This window comes from Sorex araneus, chromosome 1 (assembly GCF_027595985.1).
Source record: "Sorex araneus isolate mSorAra2 chromosome 1, mSorAra2.pri, whole genome shotgun sequence".
Lineage (NCBI taxonomy): Eukaryota > Metazoa > Chordata > Mammalia > Eulipotyphla > Soricidae > Sorex > Sorex araneus.
This window is the reverse complement of record NC_073302.1, coordinates 214,024,043-214,040,278: the sequence shown is the minus strand read 5'-3', so window position 1 is coordinate 214,040,278 and position 16,236 is coordinate 214,024,043. Positions and strand designations below refer to the sequence as shown.

Genomic DNA, 16,236 nt, shown 5'->3' with positions numbered 1-16,236 from the left:
TGTCATGTAAAAATGTCTCAGGTGAAAAGGAGTCACAAATAAAACAAGTATGAGGATCTCTCTTAGGCAAAGAAATAATACCGGTGTCAATAACTGACAAGACAAAGAAACTTTTGTCCTGAGTGTTTATTAGTAAGACAGTAAGCTCAGTGTTTTGCATAAGTTTCCATAGCCCTGAATTTCCTGTCTCTTTACCTGCTGATAATAGAGTGGATTTTGTTTGTTTGTTTATTTTGTATTTTCTTCCAGATATTTTTTTTATTTTTCTTTTTGGGTTACACCCTGCAATGCTCAGGGTTCCTCCTGGCTCTGCACTCTAGGAATTACTCCTGGTGGTGCTCAGGAGACCATATGGGATGCTGGGAATTGAACCTGGGTCGCCTGTGCAAGGCAAATGCCCTACCCATTGTACTATCATTCCAGCCCTTCCCCCCTAGCTATTTCTTCAGACACTATTTTGAGGGGAGGGAAGTTGGGGGGGAGTGGCATGGGACTACTCAGGGGTCCTGGTAGATTATAGGCAAAGTGCTTGGGGGTTCACATCCTGTCATTCCTGGAAATATTATGGTGTCTAGGCTCAGATCTGCAGCTTCCTTGGGCAAACTGTGAGCATCAGCATTTAATGCATCTCCCCACCCACTCTTAAAAGTCTTTGATTTAAAATATTTAACATGCAAAGTGGCACATTTGGGATGGCATTCCCATTGTCCCAGGTGTGAACAAATGGCAAAAATATGTTATACCACCTAAAAATAAAGCATATTTTATTTATTTCAAAGATGATATTTATAAAAATTTGAGTGCAATAAATGACTTGGCATGAGAGCCTTAATTAATTTTTTAAATTTAAATTCCTCATTTTGACAATAATAGCTCCTTTTAGTGAGTTGGAGAAAAAGAGTTTGCTATGGTTAGGAAGTATATTTGCCTAAAAAGCACATATTTTTATCCTCTGATTTCTAATTGAGTTGGCTGTGGCCCAAGAAACTTAGCCTACCTGAGCTTTTAGAGAGAGCAAGGAGCAAGGATCATGTTCGAGTTTAGTTTGACTAACATAAATTAAACTTTCCGAAATAATATGCTCAATGGATAGTCTGGTCACTAAACCCCCCCTCAAAGGTAATTATCAAATATAATTCACAATTCTATGGTAAGGAAAGTGACTAAAGTGGTAACTAACATGACTGTGCTGGGCCACTGAGGCACAGTAACACAGCGCCCTCCCCCCCACCCCTGCCCACCCAGTAGCTCCGCCCTACCTCCCAGTCTCAGAGCCAGGAACAGCTAAACAACAACAACAACAAAATACAACTCTAGGGTCCAGAGCAAGTACAGAAGACAGAAAGCTTACCTTCGTGTGGCAGACCCAAGTTTGATCCCCGGTGCCACTATGATCCTCCAGGCCTCATTAGGAATGGACTCTGAGCACAAAGCCAGGACTGAGCTCTAAGCACCATCAGATATGGACCCAGAAAACCAAAATAAAAGATAGTTTATTTATTTATTTATTTATTTATTTATTTATTTATTTATTTATTTATTTATTTTGCCTTGTGGGTCACACCCAGTGATGCTCAGGGCTTACCCCTGGTTCTGCACTCAAGAATTACTCCTGGCTTTTGGACCCGGCTGTGGAAGGAGCATGATGGAGGGGCCCGAGGGAGCGCCCTCGGACCCCAAGCAGCCCACTGAACTAATTCCGGCATGGGACCAGAGACCCCACGGCGTGCTGAAGCTGTGGGACCCGGGCATCCCCCAATTCTTTTAACCTGTCTCTCTCTCAACTCCTCCCTCCTGAACACAGCGCAGGGGCCGCGGTTTTCCTGAGCGCAAAACGGAGTCGCCGATTCAGCCAAAGCAGGACGTGAGCGCGCTTGCGGGAGTCCCCAGGGGGCGGGGGCGGCGACCCCCGCCCACCGCAGTTAGATACTTAAACCCACCTCCCCCACGTGTGCTTCCTTTTGGACCCGGCTGTGGAAGGAGCATGATGGAGGGGCCCGAGGGAGCGCCCTCGGACCCCAAGCAGCCCACTGAACTAATTCCGGCATGGGACCAGAGACCCCACGGCGTGCTGAAGCTGTGGGACCCGGGCATCCCCCAATTCTTTTAACCTGTCTCTCTCTCAACTCCTCCCTCCTGAACACAGCGCAGGGGCCGCGGTTTTCCTGAGCGCAAAACGGAGACGCCGAGCCTCTCTCTAGGTTTCTCCATCTTATGAGCACCATAAAAGGGTAAAAGTTTATAGTGATGTTATTTCTGGTTGTACTTTCCCTGGACTTTATACAGAAACCCAAAACCGCGCGGCCGCTGCCGCGGCCGCGCGACTTAATGTCATCTTAGTATGAGCAATATGTAATGGTTCCTTTCTAATGGGGCGGACTTTTGTGGGAGATCCTAATAGTAAGTCTGTTGCTGAAATATTGAAGGCAATCAAAGTGGTAGCCATCTCACTAGACTGAACTAAGCTATATCCCCACGCCGGCTGAGAAGAAATTTTCTTCTTTCTCGGGAAGAAACGAGGTGTGTCATCAACTACAGTGTGATGTCCATTAAGCAAACAGACCTGGTGGCGTGGGAATGGGATATAAGGGGAAAAATTATGTACAAGGAACAGCGGGACGCTGGTGTAATCTCGAGCCGGAGCCGACACCAGCGCAAGACCGTCGGTTCCAGAGACTGCTTGCAGATACTCTACAAGTCTATCAACTAAGCCAGAGCCCCACGCCTGCTGATGATGGGAAATAACCATCCTTTTCGGTTTTTTTTTTCCCTTGTCAGGCAGCGTGGCGATTACTAAAACAGGCGTGAACTCGGCGGCGCGGGGCAAGGGGGAAAAAGAAAAACTATGTAACAAACAGCGGGACTTAATATCTCTATATTCTTAGCAATGGAGAACTATCAAATGCCTCCTTGGCAATAGGACTGCTTTTCTTTTTTGGGGGAAACCCCAACAACGGTAGTGAGTTGTATGTTGAAACATGGAATGTAATCGAAATAAGGCGTAAACGAAGTGAAACATATCATGTGCAAGGGTTGGGACTGGGGAGGTGGGAGGGGGCGGCAGGTATACTGGGGGGGTTGGTGATGGAAGATGGGCACTGGTGAAGTGAAGGGTGTTTGAGAACTGTATAACCGACATAATCCTGAGAACTATGTAACCCTCCACATGGTGATTCAATAAAATTTAAAAAAAAAAAAAAAAAAAAAAAAAAAAGAAATAAAGGCAAAGTTTTTCATGGTTTCATAAAAAAAAAAAAAAAAAAAAAAGAATTACTCCTGGTGGTGCTTGGGGTTCATATGGGGTGTTGGGGATCAAACCCGGGCTGTCCACCTACAAGGCAAACGCCGCACCCACTTTACTATTGCTCCAGCCCCATGAAAGATAGTTTTAGTAATAATAACTTGTAAATATTTTATTTCTTGCACTCTAAACTAATATCTATCCTATCAGATAGCCCTACGAGGTTAATATTATTGTTTTCCTTTTCATTGTGAATAAGCTGTCATCATGGATGATGAGTCTTGATGGCAAGTATTTCTATTGTAGAACCATGCTACTGAAATATAAAGCCCCTAGAACATAATTTCAAATGAAGTTACAGGCTCTTCATATTTCAAAAATAAAGATATCTGAGGATATCTAAGGAAAATAAGTATATATTAAGGATTTCAGACAAAACTTCACATTGTACTTGGTCATTTATTTTAACCTTGCAGTGAAAACATTCATGAGAGTATAGGCCTGGAGCAATGCCAGGGAATCAGTCAATACTGGCTCCACTACCTGCGATTTTTCAATTAATTTCCTTTTAAGTAAAACTCCTGTGACAAGCTTATTTATTTTTCATCAAAACACCTAAAACATCTTATAGTTTACAATGTAGAGTTTATTTGTTGTTGTTGTTGTTGTTGTTGTTGTTAGGGTTTTTGTGTTGGTCTTTTTTTTTTTTCAGTTTAAGCAATTTGGATTTAAATTCCATTAACTGTGTTGTGGAATGCTCAAAATATTTGGGTGATTTGTGAGTTGAGGCAGAAAGGAATAGAGGCAGGAAACTGGTATAGTCAATGGCATTTCACATTTCATGAGCACCCATTGTTTAATCATAGTTTTCTGTTTCCTTGGATATGCTTTCTGAGATTTCTGTTTTTTCTTTTCATGCAGATGTGTAACTAGGGATATAAGAAACCATGGCAACACTGTTTTATTCAAAGAAAGGAAGTTGAATATACCCACACTATGTCTAAGATAAATTAGACCTGTTGTGGGACTAAGATCTGGACTTTTACCTCTATCATACACCGTTATCTTCAGGATGTATTTCTTAGTGAAACTCTCAGAAGTACTACACCTTGAGAAACTTAGTCCATCAAATGACAAATAATTGAAATAATTTAGAATTCAGGCATTGTTTACCATGGAAAAGGTTCTAAGCTACCAGCGACAAATATTATTTGTAAAATCTCACCTAGAATAAAGATAATATTGAGTTGTAAAAACAATTTTGCAGGAAAAATGTTACCAGTTTTAATGGAGGGCAAGAATATCCCCATTCTTTTCAGAGGCTGTCACAGTGTCCTCTTTTAAGAAAATTGTTTATTTACTAGAAGAAAATTTCTGTGTGTTGCAGTAAGGAACAAAAAAAGAATAGGCTGTGAAATAAATTAGAAATAAAATTGCTACACTATGAATTGATCCTCTCTTGATTCTTAATCATGAGGTGTGTTTGTAGATGGTGCTTTTCGCCAGCATTTCAAAGAAAGCTTTATTTTCTTCACTTTAGCTTCCTTGAACTTTTTTATGTTTAGGTGTGGCCAAATAGCAAGAATTATAGATTTGCAATCAGAAAGGAAAGTTCTGGCAACTGAGCATAAAACTTACCATGTGAGTTGACGTAAAATACATGACAATTTAGTAAAATTATGTTTGAATATTTGCCTGTCATTTCAAAGAAATATAATGACTGAATACTCAGTAACACTGCAAGCTCTTCCTGATTTAATAATAACACCCATTTACCTACACTATGGTGCTGATGTAATCTTATGTACCCTAGAAACACTATTGGGCTTTAAATGTTGTCTTGATTTAAATTTATTGCAAAATAATTTCTATTTTATTACCATTTAGAGATCATATTGTCTTCGCTCTCTTTGTTCCTACATCAGACTTTGCATCTTCTCCTTCTTATCATTCTCCTTCTCCATGTCCTTCTATTACTTTTCTTATAATGACTTTTATTGATGACAGTAAAACTACTTTCTCACCAATAAAATAACAGTATTGATTTAAGCCAGTGTTTCCAAGATCACAGAATAAGTATGTACATGTTTATTTTTATTATACACATGCATGTTTTTATGTAGTACAAACAAGAATAAAGAAAAGGAAATGGTATGAGTATAATCAGAATTGTTCAAATTTCTTTATCTGAATATCCAGCAGTCCAATTAAGACCCACACACTCATACATATCCCCAGTGAACAGCTATTTATGTAGGCTAGGGAGAATCATGCGCTTTTCTAGACCAGCAATACTTGAGATTCCTGTAAATGAGTCTCTTAGACAGTATGTGATGAATGCTGTGTACGAGGCCAAGGTTGTTAGAGAGAGCAGAACATTGGTGGAGAAAGAATCATAGCTTTAGTCTTTCTGTGTAATTCAATTTCCTGAGACAACCAATTCAGTGCTAAATAATGTCCTACGGTTGACTAGAGTCTTGATTCTGGCATTGCCCATGATATTTACTTGGACAAGTCACTTCAGTGATCTGAAATAGTTTTCTTCTTAATTAGAAAATGGAGATATTAATGTGAAATTCACAAATTACAAAGTTTCAAAATATTTTTTATATACCACTCAGTATGGACTGGAGCGATAGCACAGCAGATAGGGCATTTGCCTTGCATGCAGCCAACCCGGGTTTGATTCCTCCACCCCACTCGGAGAACCTGGCAAACTACTGAGAGTATCCCACCCGCATGGCAGAGCCTGACAAGCTACCTGTGGAGGATTCAATATGCCAAAAACAGTAACAGTAACAAGTCTCAGAGTGGAGACGTTACTGGTACCCACTCGAACAAATTGATGAACCATGACACAACAGTGCTACAGTGCTCCCACTCAGGACATGTTATCTGTTCTTGTACTGTAATTGAATGAGGGTATAAAGTAATTGAAGAGTCAGTCAGTTGTAATAAACAATTGGGGAGCAGCTAGGATGCGAATGGAGCCCTGACACTTGACCTGAACGGGAGTGGTAGGTGGCAACTCCCTTACAGCTTCCACTTTTGATTTCTCAACAGTGTTCCCTCTCCCTTCCACTCCACCCGCCCCTCTGGCAGCCCTCCATAGTACCCAGTGACCTTGGTAGCCAGAGGATGAGTGAGCCAACAGATGCCCAAGAAAGAATGACAAAACACAACATACTACTGAGCCTCTTTGCAAGTGTGTGTGGACACCTTCACGAAAACTTTGTTCCCTGTTTCTTGAACATAAATTAAGTCCTCTCCTTGCAGATGGTGCAGTAGTGCGTGTCTTTTCTTACGGTTCCACTCTCTTCCCTCAAAGGGCTGCCCGGTGAGAAATGGTGGAGCGAGGGGGACTTCTACCCTGCGCCTTGGCCAGTCCTGTGATCTCAGCATGTAGGAGTGACAGCTGAACTTTACTCATTCAATGATTCTAAAATATGCTTTGCAAAAGAACCAGAATAAAAAATTAAAAGATTAATCATTTAATATATTGGGTTATTACCAACAGAGGAACCCAGGTGTGTGGGACCGAGATCTCCAAGCCTCCTCAGATCAGGAATGACCCTCCTCCACCCAGATTCCTCTTTTTCCAGTAGCTTGGCAGCCACACCCACAAATTGCCCCCAGCACCATGTAATCCCATTAACAGCCAGACACTATAAAACAGAGCTCCCAGAAGCTCTTATTGTCTATTTCTCCCTCTCGGAAAAACTGACAAGCTACTGAGAGTTTCCTTCCAGACGGGCAGAGCCTGGCAAGCTCCCCGTAGCATATTGGATATGCCAAAAACAGTAACAATGATGGGTCTGTTTCCCCTGACCCTGAAAGAGCCTCCAATGCAGCACTGTTGGGAAGGACAAGTAAAGAGAGGCTGCCAAAATCTCAGGGCTACGAAGAATGGAGACTATACTGGTGTGATCTCAAGCAAATTGATGAACAATGGGATGACAGTGATGATACAGTGATACAGTGATCACCTTTTTAATTCTGATAAAATGTTCATATAAGAAAGAAAATATAGTATAACAGAATCCTGGTTTTACCTCTACATTTACAGGTTTTAGTAAAATCAGAAGTGAAACAACTTCTTGAGATTACTTTAGGCACTTCATTGAAAAGTGTTGTAGCAATGTAGTACTGTCGTCCCGTTCATCAATTGGCTCAAGTGGGCACCAATAATGTCTCCATTGTGAGGCTTGTTGTTACTGTTTTTGGCATATTGAATACACCACGGGTAGCTTGCCAGGCTCTGCTGTGGGGCGGGATACTCTCGGTAGCTTGCCAGGCTCTCCTGCAGTGGTGGAGGAATCGAACCCAGGTCTGCTGTGTGCAAGGCAAACACCCTATCCGTTGTGCTATATAATTTGCACCATGGCATTAGACTCGTGATTCCACTTGGCATTTTCTCCCCAAAGATAAATGCACTAATTTTAAATGAACATAAGTATGGTCATGACAGAGCTAAGTACAGTAACTATGATATGGAAATAATACTAATGTTCAATGGGAGATAAATGGATAAAGAAAGTTTGAAATATATACACAATAAAACACTATGTATCTATATGAAAAGATAAAATCATGCAATTTATTGAGACTTGGATGGAACTGCAAAATATAAGTTAAGTGAATAAAAAGAAAATTATAAATATATATCATAAAAATACTTTATAAAATTATAAATCATAATTATAAAAATCATAAAAATAATAAATAGAAATTATAAAAGTATGAATAGACACTAATTCATAAATTTATAAATATGAATTATATGAATTATAAATATTATAAATATTGTATAATATCACACATGTGACAATAGGAAAAGCAAAACATGGTGATAAACTATATCAAATGATAACAAACACTTGGCTCTGGATTACAGAAAGAAAAATACAAACCAAGGGGTTTGTGAGTAATGGAGAATAATGTAGAGGCCTGGAAGGATTTTACAATTGATTGAGGTTTAGGGCCAGAGTGATGGTACAGAGGGGAGGGACTTACCTTCAACTTGGCTTATTGGATAACGTTGGATTGTCCTTGCTTCTCTTGCAGGGAGCTTAGGTTTATTGAGTTACTCCCACAATAGTGCCCCTGAGCCACACTCAGTTCCATCAAGCACTAATAATCCTATATTGCTTTTCTCTTTCCTTTATGTCATTTACATGGTTTATGTAGCAATGTCCATTTTGTATGGACACAGGAAGACAGTTGATGCTATGCTTTTGTAACATGAGAGTTAATTGACTCCAACTAATATTTACTCCTGGGAATTCATCATACTTACTTGGCTTAAGGCTCAGTTACCTTTTCTTCCTAACACTCCCAAAAGAAGGGTCCTGATGAAGGTACTGGATGGACCCAGCTTAAGCATTAAAAGGGACAAGCTAAGCAAATTAAGAACATGGTCATGGAACAAACTCTGTCATAACCCAAAAAGAAGTAACTGAATAAGCACCCTGCTGTGGTTAGGAAAGACTAACCTTGCTTGAAGACTATAGTCTGGGTTATATAGTGAAATGTCCCTAGGAGGGGCCAATCTTTAAACTTAATATATCTCTTACTTAGTTCATGCAAAATAACTAGAAATTTTATACTTAAGTTTACAGTGATTGTTTAAATGAATTTCTAGCTGAGGAAAGGAGAAAGCAATACACCCTAGATGGAATCCTGCCCTTGAGCGGATCTAGTAATCTGCAGTGCCTAACCCTCAGATGAGATTTTGTTCTTGAGTTAATCTAGAACTTCCCCTGAAGAAGTGGCTTTAGTTTGTTTGTTGTGATGACAATGTTCAACCCCACCTATGGGTACCCTCACCCTTCATGATTTCTATACAACCATGCTTTAAGGGGTAAGAGGGTACTAGGGAGAAAAGGAGGACTATGAGGAGATAAGGATAATGAAACTAGATGACTGAGACTATGACTAAATCTACGACAACAAGTGTGCTCTAAGGGGAGATCAGGCTATGTTGAGAAGGAGAGAGAAATAAACTTTCTACCAACCAGCATTGGACCCTGTTTCTCCATTCCTGTGGTCCGTCATCTGTCCATCACCGTGGGCCTGCCAGGGGAATGACTCTCAGCCTCTGAACACTCAAGTCCGGAGTGCACATGCTTCTTCTTTGAAACTCACCATGGCTGACCTTGGTTTGATGCTTTAGACCCCTTACTGTTTCCTGGGCACCACCGGTTGTGGCAGCTACCTCCCCAAATTTGATGGAGGGTTTGAGTACTTTGAGGGTGGTGAGGTGTGGTAATTATGCACCAAACTATGAACATCAACACTATTGAAAACATGTGACCTAAACTATAGTAATAAAAATGGCTAATTAAGCAATAGTAATATATTATTTTTTTTTCAGAAAGCTCTGACTGAGTCAGTCAAGATAGCTAATAATATAGGCCTGAGGATTATCTACTCTCATGATCCCAATGTACACCAAGTTAATTCATCTTCAATGGAACTGACCGGAGATCCTCATGATCAAATATTCTATAGCAATGTATGATAGAAAAATACTGACACAGATTGAAGACAGAGAGATGACCTAATGAAAAGGAACTATATCATGGAAAAACAAACTATAATTATGAAACAAACTATAATCATAGATATAATTATAATGTGTAGAACTTATTATGGATAGGAAGTATTTATTTCAGAGGCCAGTATACTGAACAGATAATTTAATAGTTTTAACACTGGAAAGGGTGATAAGAAAATCTGTTATAAATGGCATCTTTCATCATTATCGGGTTCCTTGTCAATTACTTCTCACAATCTTACTGATAGCCCTGCTGGAAGAGACCATATTAGATCTTATTTTCTGTGGCATATTCTAACTTGAGCCCCACCACCTCTAACAAATCTTAGCTTTGGGTTCAGAGATAATTGTTAAGAGTACTTACACTTACCAGACAAATAACTCACATTACTGCTAGAAAGCATTCAAAAAAGCCCTCCGCTGAGATGTGACCCCGGGGGCCGCATTCATGTGCGGCTCCTCTGCAGCTGCACGAGCGTGAATCCAGACCCAGCTGAACCAAATTCAGCATGGGCAGCTCCTTGCAGAATGTCTCCAGCCTGAGAACCAAGCTGCGACCCCATGCCCGCCCAGGAGGGGAAAGGTATTTCTCTCTCTCACCTGTCCCTTCCCGGGGATGAAGGGTGTGGGGACGCCATATTATGATGACCACAGATGGGATTATACGACAAAAACTGCAGCAAAAGGACTCGAGGGTGCTCTTGGGAAGGTGGGAGGCACCAGCACCTCCCTCCGCTGAGATGTGACCCCAGGGGCCGCACGCATGTGTGGCTCCTCTGCAGCTGCACGAGCGTGAATCCAGACCCAGCTGAACCAAATTCAACATGGGCAGCTACTTGCAGAATGTCTCCAGCCTGAGAACCAAGCCGCGACCCCATGCCCGCCCAGGAGGGGAAAGGTATTTCTCTCTCTCGCCTGTCCCTTCCCGGGGATGAAGGGCGTGGGGACCGCCATATTATGACGACCACCGATGGGAGTTACAAGCTTACAATGATCCAATATCCGGAAGAAATCTCCCTGAACTTAGTTGTTAAAGTACAAAAATCCAAAACCTCATAGGTCTGACTTCCCTTCACAACTCTAGTGGGGTGCTCCTAACAATAATGGTGAGGATTATGTTGAAATATTGTATGTAATAGAAGTAAATAGAAAGTAAAGTGAAATTTATCAGTTATAAGGGGGAGGGGTGTGGGGGTGGGCGGGATGGGAGGAGTACTGTGGGTTTTTTTTTTTTTTTTTTTTTTCGGTGGTGGGATATGGGCACTGGTGAAGGGATGGTTGTTTCAGCATTTTATGACTAAGACTTAAGCCTGAAAGCATTGTAATTTTCCACATGGTGATTCAATAAAATAAATTAAAAAAAAAGAAAGCATTTAAAAAGATCTGAAAACTCCCTAAAACATAGGAAGTTGTCCAAGGGATAGATGCTGTGTGCTGTGCTCAGTAACCAGTCCATACCTAGTGTTTGCTCCCTGCCAATAGCAGAGAGCATGCTTTATCACTAACATGCATCTCAGCCCCACACTCCTTTCAATCTACCCCAATATAAGCCCTATCTCTACATGACTTTATCAGTCTCTGGACATTGATGATATTGAATCTCTTCTGGATGCCCAAGTTCTCTGTAATGGGTGCAAAACTGCTTGTGAGTACTCTCTATTTTAAACCCTTGATAGCACCCCTTACCTTTTCAAACATAGGTCCTTATCCCCACTAAGTGCTTCTTTGAATACCTGTCATTTTTAGAAAATGGAGAAACTCACTCATAGTAATTAAATTATATAGAATTCATTTCTAATATAATAGTGCTCTGTTGTCTTTAAAAAGATGTGAAAACAGTATTATGAATGATGGTCACTGAATATTGGACAATCAATGGAAAAGGACTTCAGCAAAGGCAAAGGACGTATTAGATAAAATTTGAGAAAATGCTTAACAAAAATCACAGAGGTAGAGAATTGTTGTGGCCAACTAAAAAAATACAATAAAAGTCTCAATAACACAATGGGAAAGACAAAAATAATTCAGTAAACTAAAAGAAAATTAGTGAACATAATCCAAAAAAGCTAGCTACATTAAAAATTAAAAGCAATTCAGATTACATAGCAACAATATGGGACAACAACAACAAAAAAATAATATTTATATCACAGGGGCCCCAAAAAAAAGAGTGAGGAAGGGAAAACTTTTCATATTTTAAAAAATAGTTTAAACTTTTTACAAATTAATTAATGAAACAACTTGACCCAAGAAGCACAGAATTCAACAGTATTTTTTAGAAGCTCAGTAAACCAAAATGAAGTGTCACTGTGTATACAAAGTGCTGAATAAAAGATTTCCACCCACCAGTATTCTGCCCATTAGGTCATCACATATACTTAACAAAGAGACATGAATCTTCCCAAAAGAGCACGAATTAAAGGGATTTATTTTGTTAGACCACCCTTTTAAAAGTAATTAAGGCACATTTTTTTCTTTTTAGGTCACACCTGGTGTTGCACAGGGGTTACTCCTGGATCATACACTCAGGAATTACTCCTGGAGGTGCTCAGGGAACCATATGGGATGCTTGGAATCAAACCCAGGTCTGCCGCTTGCAAGACAAATGCCCTACCCTCTGTGCTATCACTCCAGCCCCGTTAAGGCGCTTTTGTAAAAGAAAAAGAAGCACTCTGAAGAACTACAATATCTTTTTTTTTATAATTTATTTATTTTTAATTAGAGAATCACCGTGAGGGTACAGTTACAGATTTATACACTTTTGTGCTTATACTTCCCTCATACAAAGTTTGGGAACCCATCCCTTCACCAGTGCCCATTCTCCACCACCCGTAAACCCAGTGTCCCTCCCACCCTCCCCAATCCCATCTCCCCCCCACCCCACCCTGCCACTGTGGCAAGGCATTCCCTTCTGTTTTCTCTCTCTAATTAGCTGTTGTGGTTTGCAATAAAGGTGTTGAGTGGCCGCTGTGCTCAGTCTCTAGCCCTCATTCAGCCCGCAACTCCCTTCCCCCACATGGCCTTCGACTACAATGTAGTTGGTGATCGCTTCTCTGAGTTGACCTTTCCCCGGAACGTGAGGCCAGCCTCGAAGCCATGGAGTCAACCTCCTGGTACTTATTTCTACAGTTCTTGGGTGTTAGTCTCCCACTCTGTTATTCTATATACCATAGATGAGTGCAATCTTTCTATGTCTGTCTCTCTCTTTCTGACTCATTTCACTCAGCATGAAACTTTTCATGCCCATCCACTTAACTACAAAATTCTTGACCTCCTTTTTTCTAACAGCTGCATAGTATTCCATTGTATAGATGTACCAAAGTTTCCTCAACCAGTCATCCGTTCTGGGGCATTCGGGTTTTTTCCAGATTCTGGCTATTGTAAACAGTGCTGCGATGAATATACATGTGCAGATGTCGTTTCGATTGTACTTTTTTGCCTCTCTGGGATATATTCCCAGCAGTGGTATTGCTGGGTCAAATGGGAATTCAATATCTAATTTTTTGAGAGTCGTCCAAATTGTTTTCCAGAAGGGCTGAACCAGTCGGCATTCCCACCAGCAGTGAAGAAGGGTCCCTTTCTCCCCACATCCTCTCCAACAGCGGTTGCTTTTGAAGAACTACAATATCTTAAAATCATAAGATGTGAGCAAAATGGAGAATAAATTGGAGATTCTACTTTGGAATCCATTAATTTTATTCTCATTATCACAGTTCTGCTTAAGTTTAGAAAATTTTACAGTTATTTGATTTTGAACTACACTGACTATACTCAGGGATTAATACTAGTCAGCACTTAAAAATCACTTTTGCTGGTGCTCAGAGGATCACATGTTGTAGGAATTGAATCTGGGTATTTACAAGGCTAGTGCCTTACTGCGATATCTCCTTGGTCTCAATAGTCTAATATTTAAATGTTTAGATTTTCAGTTCTACTACATATTATGTTATTTTAATAGATATTATTTATTTCTTGAGATTTCCTATCCAAGCCTTCACTAGCATATTTCCATTGCTCTAAATGCAGACATAATACATAATGTTATGTTTAAATACTTTCTCTAATTAATTTTGTCATAATTTATTTTGTCATACAGAAACTCAAAGTTTATTTATTTATTTTTTTAATTTTTCAAGTGAGTCACCGTGAGAACAATTGCAGGGCTTTTATGATCGAGTCTCAGTCATACTATGCTCAAACACCCATCCCTTCACCAGTGCACATGTTTCACCACCAATAATCCCAGCGTACTCCCCTCCCACTCCCCCTCTGCCTGTGTGGCAGATGATTTTCACTTTACTCTTTCCTTACTTTGATTACATTCAATTTTCAACAAGAAACTCACTATCTTTATTTGGAGTTTTTCTGAAACTGTCAGACCTGTTGGGATGGCGTCATTAGATTGTATGTTTTCTATTGTTGGTAACAAAGATCATATGATGTTGCACGGTCACGAAAGTGGCCGCCCAGATTTAGAATTCTAGTATTAAGACCAGAGGTATTTCTGCCAGCAGCTGCTGCATTCTGAGTTTGGTTTCTGTGGCACTGAGATCATGGCTGTTCAGGAGTGGAGGAGCTGTACATGGGAGACAGCTAAGGATCTCATTTAGGCAGGAGGTAGAGCCGGTTCTGCCTCCCCCATCGCTAGATTCCACATGCATCCTGTCCCGTCACTGCAAACTCCTATCTCTCTGCCCACTTGGTTCTGAACGGTGGCGGTCCCCATGTTGTTCAGTGGGGAAAAGGCCAAGAGACAGAGACCCTACCCCTCCCAGAGCTGCACAGGGCCATACCCTAATTCAGAGTCCAGGAGTATATCTGCCAGCAGCCGCTGCATTTCTGTCATTGGTTTCTGTGCCTCTGGGATAATGGACACTCAGAGGTGGCAGAGCCATTCCTGAGCATAATTTTTGTTTACTAGGAAAGGTCACACGGCCGCATAAGTGACCGGGCGGTTTGGAGATGTCCCAGTCCCACATACTGGAGCCATGTTAATAGAAGCTCAGTGTCGCTGGGGCCCCATCTGGAGAAGGTGTGATGACTGTACCTTCTCCGTCTGGCACCCCAGTGTTGCTGGCCTGGTCTGGGGTCCGGAGTAATCTCCAGCCTTCGGTGCTGCCGGAGCAGCCTCAATTTTCAAAGTTTATTTCTTAACTTAAGAATCTGAGATGTGTGCAAGTTGCTTGCAGGTCTCTTAAGAGATGAAAACTACAGAACTTATTGATGTCTGAGCAGCTGTACTTGGATGCTCTGAAGCCGCCACCATGCCACAAAATGAATATATTAAGTTACACGATAAACTCTATGGATAGCACTTGGATCACCATGAGAAGAGGAAGAAAGAAAGTTGAGAGTTTCACAAATGTTCAAAGAAAGCAAAAAATGATGATTGGTTTGAAGACAAGGCTCTACTATAAACAGTGTCACGCTGAGAAAATACAAATGAAAAAAAGACAATAAAGGTGGCATGAAAAGAGAAACACCAAGCAAAAGAATGATGAAAAAGTTTCCACAAGGAACAATGACTGAGTGTAAGCTGAACAGAGACATTCTCAGGCTAAAGTACTTTCCAATATAATTAAACAAGGAGAGAGAGAGAGACAGTCAGAGACAGGAACAGAGACAGAAACAGAGACAGAGACAGAAACAGAGACAGAGACAGAAACAGAGACAGAGACAGGGAACAGGAACTAGGGAAGTTTCTCTGCCCAAAGTCCCAAAGTCTGTGCCCAGGAGGAGATATTAAAAGTTATTGGAATATGAAAGAGAAAGAAGAAAGTATGGAAGAAAATAGTTACTGAAGTCTGTTTTATTGGAGATAGCTTTATAGGAAAACTACTTAAACATGAAAGATTCATAGATGAATAGTTTTACGTTTCAAAAGAATCCATGTAACACACCCTCATCTGAAAGCCACTTTTTGCCTGTCAACATATGGTGAAAAAAAGAACCACTCATCTTCACTCTTTACTATTTGGGGCATTATCACTGAAAGCTTGTCATAGAGGTGATTGTGAATGAGTTGGGCCTTGTCAGAGAGGCAAAGTTATTTGGGGAAAATATGCGCAGGTTACCAACAATCCTGAAAATGATGAATGCACCAATACAGCCTTACTGATTTGACAGCAGCTTATACAAGTAACTCCTTATACTTATGGAAGATTGTATACCAGTACCAGTCAAAGAAGCCACCATTAACTTCTGAAAAGCTTAATATATCTGCAGTTATCAAGCAAAAAAAGTCTGTGATATTGCACAAATATTAAAGTGGCCTAGTTGTCTAAAAAAAAAAAGAAAAGAACCTACTTGTAGGATTACATAGCTTCAGGTAGTTTAGGTTTACTGGGTTACTCCCATCACAGTGCTCCCATTCCTCTGGGTTTATTTGTAGCTTCTTTCTTAGTGTTCTGTTGACTTGTAAATAATGTCTTTCTCTTCT

At 40.6% G+C, this 16,236-nt stretch overlaps 1 pseudogene; it reads left to right on the top strand.

Annotated features, from left to right (window-relative positions):
• Positions 1-15,061: 15,061 nt before the first annotated feature.
• Positions 15,062-15,920, top strand: LOC101557360 (ribosome biogenesis protein NSA2 homolog; annotated as a pseudogene).
• Positions 15,921-16,236: the final 316 nt, after the last annotated feature.